The sequence below is a fragment of the Ctenocephalides felis genome, unplaced genomic scaffold (genome assembly GCF_003426905.1).
Source record: "Ctenocephalides felis isolate EL2017-DRISC unplaced genomic scaffold, ASM342690v1 CF-g0.4_SCAFFOLD_01886, whole genome shotgun sequence".
NCBI classification, from domain to species: domain Eukaryota; kingdom Metazoa; phylum Arthropoda; class Insecta; order Siphonaptera; family Pulicidae; genus Ctenocephalides; species Ctenocephalides felis.
The window spans coordinates 182,699,865-182,707,432 of NW_020538040.1; the positions used below are offsets into that span (position 1 = coordinate 182,699,865).

Genomic DNA, 7,568 nt, shown 5'->3' on the forward strand with positions numbered 1-7,568 from the left:
CGTCTATTATAAGTTATTCTATTTTTAATATCAGACCTAAATTTATTTACAATATTGCATTAAAACCTGAAAATATTATAGGCCTATGAGAAGCTTTACTTAATTACAAATGTAAAAATTGATTATTATTACACTTTTCAATTATAGTACTGTTGGCAGATATATTTATTATGTTTTGACCAGAGTTGAATGATTTGTGATATTTTAAAACTAAAAGTCATCCATGAATGATTGTCAGAAAATCGTAGACAATATTGCATAATTTTATTTGGGTTCATACAGGTAATGATCTACTTATGTAAAAGAATTATGTATTTAAGAACAATATATACGTATATGGTGTAGTGGTTAGAGCTGTCGACTTCGAATCTGAAACCACACAACAGCCTGAAATCAAGCAGCAGTAACAGCAATATGTTTCTAATGAAAAATAACCCTTATTATTGTTGCCCCAATAAAAAATTCATCAGTATTACAAAAGTAAAAATAATAAAGTTTAGCACAGAGAGATAGGACAACCATTTGGGGTGCCATCTACACCTCGTTTAAAAACTTTATTAGTATCAAATATTACTGTATATTGACCACCCAAACCATTCCCAAACCTGTGATCATATGCATTTATTATGTTAATGTATATTTTTTCTCTAAAAACTTTCTTTTGGATTTTGACCTTGCGTTTTTTATAACCAGAAAGTAATAAAGAGTTTCTATTATAATCTCATACGATTAGGTTCAGTTTCGTCCGCCGGAATGAAAGCTTCGAATCCGGACAAATGTATCCACAAATGATTTGATCATTTTGTTAAAAAATGGACAATATGGAAATTAAGACGAGTCGAAAGTCTAAAAAACAATATGAATAAACTTTTGATATAATGTAACACGTAGAAAGTGAATTTGGATAGATAAAAGATTCATAAAATGTATTGGAATTATATTTTTGTTGTGTTCATGCATATAATAGATTCATATAATACATATGGAATTTATATAAGTATACATTCTTAAAATTTATTTATTGTTGTGTGTTTTATTGTTTTTTTTTTAACGTGTTTTTAAAATTTATCATGTTACTTTATATGCTTAATATAAAGTTACTATATACAAAAGAAAAAGGAATTTTTTCATGTTACTTTTCTATAATTTGATAAAACAAAAAAATGTTATGGTAATGCTAGGTTACGGGTCTATGATCGTATGAGTTGATAGTCAAAAAGCTAGGTATTTTACACATATAACTTCACCCATGTGTTACCAAAGAGGAATCAAAAAGTTGCACTTATCATAAAATTGTTATTTGACGTTCGTGCGTTTTGTAGGTTAGGTTTTGTATGTAAAACGCCTGATCGTAATACAAATACATAACTTTTGATAGTTACTACCAACTCATACGAAGATAGACCCGTAACATAGCATAACAATAACATATTTAGTTTACCTATCAACCAAATTACTTGTTTGCCAATGTACTTGTGATCCTGTTCTAGGTGTACACCCATTAACCTGTTAAACTGTCAACCTGTTTATTTGTTTACATATTCCCCCATCTACCCGTTTTGCTGTCTACCATTTTAAATATTCTCCAATTTGCCTGTTCACCAATTTACCTATAAATCTATAAATTTACCTGTCTACCTACTCAACTATTTATTTGTTTGCTAGTTTACCTATCTTCTAGTTTAGCTGCTAAATTAAAGGTAATTAGTTAAAAAAATTATAATTACTATTAAAAATGCGGTTTGTGGTAGGAGGTTAAAAATATCATAAATATTCTCATAATTTTTCCATTAGTGTGCTTTTTTAAAAATCAATTATGTATTATTATTAAGAGTATCAATCATCGACTGCATTCCAAAAATGTTGAACGAGTTTAAACACTTTCTTAAATATTGACACAGAAATTCAGAAGACCATTCGATTCTTGTGGAAACTTTTTTTATGATTAATCATTTAACATTAAAAAATGTTGGCTGTTTTTTAATTATTGAATCAAAACATTTCGAATTTTGGGTGATAGTTATTTTACAGAGATTCACAAAAAATATCAATTATATTAAAAAAAAAATATCATATTCAACGAGAAGCAAATCGTTTAAAAAAGAAATTCAAAATTTTTAAAAAATATTAAAAGTTTTAAAAAATTTTAAATTGCTGTACAGAAAGTTTCAGCAATTTGCTTCAAGGCACGATGCCATACACCAGTTTTGTTTGTATTGTATATAATTAATATTACTAATTATATATTTATTTACTGATTTTAATTTCACTTTTTATAATTTTTTTTTTTCATTTTATAAAATTTATTTATTATTATTATTATTTTTGCTTCTCGCTTGTGTAACAATAGCTTTTGTGCAACACTGTATCTCGATTGCTATTTTCAATAAAAAATTTTTTTTATTAAATCCACGTATTGGTCGTTTCTAAAAAATTATTTCCCCATGGCAAATAAAATACTCCATGGATAATAACAATAAGAGATTGCATCTATTATTAGTTATTATTGTTGGTCAACAATACAGGTAATATTTTCGACCAACATTGTATCAACATCGATTAAATGTTACGAATACAATTTTATATTATAATTTCAAAAGCTGACATCCGATTCCATTGATTGCTCCAAAGTCTTCTTTAAACTTTCGCCCGGACTGGTATTAATTTCATCAGAATTGTGGAACAAGAACAGATTACAAGATTATAACACTTGCACTTTCTTCTCTCCGAACAAAAAGTTTCGTTTACACAATCGAAATCATAAAAGCATTTTGAATAACAAAAATGAATAAGAAGATTTTTGAGAATGAAATATAATAATACTATCTATAGAGGTTTGGATTGTATTTGGAATCGAAGCAATGGGGAAGATTATTGACTGAACTTTCTTACTATGAACACATGAATTTTTTGGCAAAGCCAGGTCTAGCCGTTTTGAAGATATTGGGCAAAAAGTGCCAAAAATGGTATTCAAATTTTTGAGGTAACGGAGGACCTTTTGGACCTTCTACTTGGCCTTTCGTCGACGTTTTCTTCAAAGACGGCTGCACCGATTTCAATTTTGAAATCTATTTGATGAGACTCGATAAGGATCAAGGACAACCGTTTGGGTTGCCATCTATAAAAACCAGGTCATTCAAGATGTCAGCACAACATCTCAAAGGACTCGTTTAGTTCCAATTACAATTAAAAATAAATAAAAAATAATCTATATATTATTATTATTACGACTTGATTTCATCACAATTACAGTGCAAGGTACCATGTGAAAAATTCGCTCAACCATTCCGATGCAATATTACTCAATGTTCAATCTTTAAGAAAGTGGTCAGTGAATATTCGGCACCTATAAATAAACGGTCGATAATAAAAAAAAACTTTCTCATCATCGGATTATTCGGTGAAATATTATACTTTCTTTTTGGAAATAAGCGAATTATGCGAGCTGAATTAAATATTTAATGTATAATATGATAATAATGCGCATTCAATGGAATTAATTTGGAAACGGTCGTTGGTCAAAGAAGAAATTTTGAATTTATTAGAATAGTTGCAAACAATTTTTTATTGGATTTTATAATAACAAAGATAGTTTTTATTTCTAATTTGAACTTTGATTTTAAAATAATTGCTGTAATAAAAAATCTAGATCTTGTTGCCTAAAATTTTATTTTAGGATCAATTTGTTGATTGCCATTTTCCAAATTATTGTTATAGAGTAAGACAGAGCAGAAAAATACATATCATACTATTTCGTATTGTCTACATCTTAATAATAATAATATAATATAAAAGTTTAGTTGGCCCTTTTTACCCTATTCACAGTAAGTGTTCAAAACCAAAAAACTACCAATTAAATGATTGGTTAAAATAATTGGTAAACAAACCAAAGATACATTTTCGTTTTTCTCCTGATAGCGACGTCGTACGAATTAAGGTGATGACTAGTTACACATCTTTTGCCTTCAACTTTAAAATAGTATTACTAAAAAATGTTATTCTTTGCTAATTTTTGTAATAATCGTGGACCTTTTTATCTGCAGGCCCTTAAGCCTTGCTCTACCCTATATACTAATTAAAAACTATGTGCACAAAAATTGATTCAAGCGTTTTTCTTAAATGTTTTCAAGAATAAGATGTTAATTAAACCTGCACCTGTAATTTTAAAATTACATATATATATATATATATATATATATATATATATATATAAATGTATATTCTCATAATGCGTGCGTAGTTCTTATATTGCAATGTAGGCCAGTGTTTTAGAATACGGAAGTAGATAGAGCGATTATTTGATACAAAATAAAATAAAAAACCCATTTGTACGAAAGAAAGCTGTCTGTCTCAGTATGTATGTTTGGTCGCCTTTCAAAAAACTCGAAACTCGATCGAAAATCAACTCGAACACTCTTTCTTAACAGTTTAACAGTTTAACGTTGTTGCATTTCAGCATTCCCAGGAATTCGCATTCGAATTGGGAAACGTTAAATAATATGTAAAATATTGATAACGAGACCTCGATGCAGTCGCACAGATGCAAAAATTTATATTTACATTTTTTTATATATATTTTCAACAGCTATTGGAACCTTAAGTTCTATAAGCTGTTGAGATGAAACTCCGCACTTCGTATTCTTAGATGGTACCATCCATCCATCTTTGATTATTTTTATTATAATTAGCTGACATTTTTATTGGTGCAACAATGCGTTAAATGCTATTTTTATTGTGGAAATATTGCTATATTCCATGTGGAAATCGTTGTCACTGCCGCCAGACAATAGACTGCTCGAAGTGGGTATCGAACCCGGACCTCTGAATCAAGTCTCGTCGCTCTTTACTTACAGGCGAAGCCCAAAACCAAAAATTGTGCAAAATATTCGAACATGCATTGATAATAATAATAAATGGTAGTCTGCCCGAAAGAAGTTTCCTGGTGTAAAAGCACCACAAACCAATGGTTCCCTTTTCCTACCTCTCTTGTTTAATATTTCCATCACCATTGATCACTTTTTATTAATGTTCTTGGATTTTCCTTTGCAAACTTCTGCTTCCATGCTTCCTGATCCTGTGCTTCTTGAAGTTCCCTGTATTTCCGGCAAGTCATCAATCATCTGTATTTTTCTTTTTCCCAATCCTTTCAGTCCTCTATTTCATCTTCGACAGTGTCATTTAGGAGGCACTCTTTTTGCAGAATGGATCCTATTTAGTTTCCTTTTCATTTTAGAATCGTGCTTTTTAACACATCTTTATTTGATATTTTGTCTACCCACTTCATCTTCTCCATTTGCCTCCAAAAAATCACATCAAAAACAAAATATATATACATATATGAAAATAATTGTGATTACATCAACTTTAACAACCGTTAAAAAAATCGCTAAAACGATATTGAAAAACAAAAGAGGTTAAAATATTATGAGAAGCAAATTGCATTAAATATTATCTGATAATAAAAGCAAAATATTGTTTGATATCGAAATGAGCACATTCAAAAATTCATAGAAATTAATTTAATTTTCTAATATAAAGTGGTAAAAAATTAAAAAGCAGTCAATTGTGTTAAAGACGTCAATTGTGTTAAAAGAAACTACAAATATTATAATGACAAAAAATAAATTTCGAGAAGTTTGAAATGTGTGTAAATAATTGCACGTCCAAATTATTTTTTTGTGCATTTCGACTTCCTATTTGTCACACTGACGTCAAAATAAGAAACTCCAATTAATCCTCATACGTCACAATCATAAAAAATTAAATAATCATTTATTATACCATGTAATTATTTTATTGCTATCTCCAACTTCGCACGCCAGCATTTCTTCATCCAGAATTTGTGTTTTTTTTTAAAGAGATCATTAAATTAATATCAGCCATCAAATGCATTCTCCGGGAGGTCAGTAGCATCAATATGGAAATATGTTCAATAACGAACAATTATTTAGAAGAAAGAACCAATTCATGCTTGATTTGTGATTTATATTTATGCATTGTGCAAATCTTACAATCGAAAACTGTTTTAAAACGCTTTCTCGTGCAGAAAATGAGACTCAGGTCGAATCGAAGAAGCCGGAGATGAATCTTATAGATAGAGTGATATTTGTTTTGCAAATGTATTATTGAATTCATTATGCAATTAATGCACTTATTGCATTTCGATTAGTGCGGATTATGATTTCTTCAAGTCTTACTGTTCAAGATTTGACCAGCTAATTTTTGTAATCGACCAGAAAATTGAAACGATTTCTATTGTGTTGCAGGATATACAACTTGATGTCTTCCTTGTTCCTACTAGTCATCTGTGAGATCGTCGAAAACTTTGAACATCAAATCAAGATGACGAATGTACTAAACGCACATCCACCATTTACTGGGATATTTATTTGAAGCAACTAGCAGGTAAATTGAATTATTTGTAACAAAAATCAAAATCAAACACATGATCACTGACAAACATAAATTTCATTTTCGATGTTGCTTCAAATTTTCTACACCAGGATTCGTTCACAAAAAGACACAATAATTCAAAAAAACAAATAATTAGTTCTTTTCACCATTTCGGAAGAAAAGTTAACGTTTCCTAAATTCTAATTTTTATTCTTCCCATTCCCAGGACGAACTCATGGCCCTTAATTGGAAGTCCTGTACCAGGATTGACGATCTTGGGAGTTTACTTGTTTTTTGTTCTAAATTGGGGCCCAAAATATATGGCGCATAGAAAACCATACGAAATGCAAGGACTTCTTATTGTATATAATTTGTTACAAGTGCTTCTTAGTATCTTTCTATTCTATGAGGTATGTGGAATAAAACTAAATGAACTTGGATGGAAAATTGTTCATTATATAGATCGTTTGTGGTGATTACAGGGATTGGGCAGCTTGGTTAACAAAATATAGCTGGAAATGCGAGCCAGTAGATTATTCAAATTCGGAAGAAGCAATGAGGGTAAGTAAACAAAAATTCCATTTCAACAAACAATCATTTTCATTTTCAACGACCAACGATTCAGCAATAGTTGTGTTCATTATCTTTCACTTTTATCCAGCTAGGCGCATTATCTAGTGTAAGAGATCACAGTACAATTATCTTCCACTTGTTTTTTATTGCAGATAGCAAGAGGCGTGTACATTTACTCTTGGCTAAGATTTCTGAACTTCTAGACACTGTATTTTTTGTTCTCCGGAAAAAAGATCGTCAAATCACATTCTGCACATGTACCATTCATACGTGATGCCAATGGTGTCCTGGGGTGTTACCAAATACTTTGCTGGTGGACACGGAACCTTCATTGGTGTTATCAACTCATTTGTCCATAATCATCATGTACACCTACTACATGTGGCAGCGATGGGACCTAAATACCAGAAGTACATCTGGTGGAAGAAGTATATAACCCATTTGCAAATGGTAAGTAGAAGGAGATAATTAAATAAATACATATATATAGTATTGGCATGTTCTGTTTCTCTTATTTACTTTTATTTTTTCTCAGGTTCAGTTCTGCATGGCCTTCTGCCATCTGCTCAACTTCTGTTCTACGACTGTGGTTTCCCTCGTTG

The 7,568-nt window shown here is 30.2% G+C and overlaps 1 protein-coding gene and 1 pseudogene across 1 annotated transcript in view; both read left to right on the plus strand.

Annotated features, from left to right (window-relative positions):
- Window positions 1–7,568, plus strand: part of LOC113376347 (elongation of very long chain fatty acids protein AAEL008004-like) — a 40,144-nt gene that overhangs the window by 12,955 nt on the left and 19,621 nt on the right. The gene's annotated exons all lie outside the window — the stretch shown is intronic.
- Window positions 2,464–7,568, plus strand: part of LOC113376346 — a 17,400-nt pseudogene continuing 12,295 nt past the window's right edge.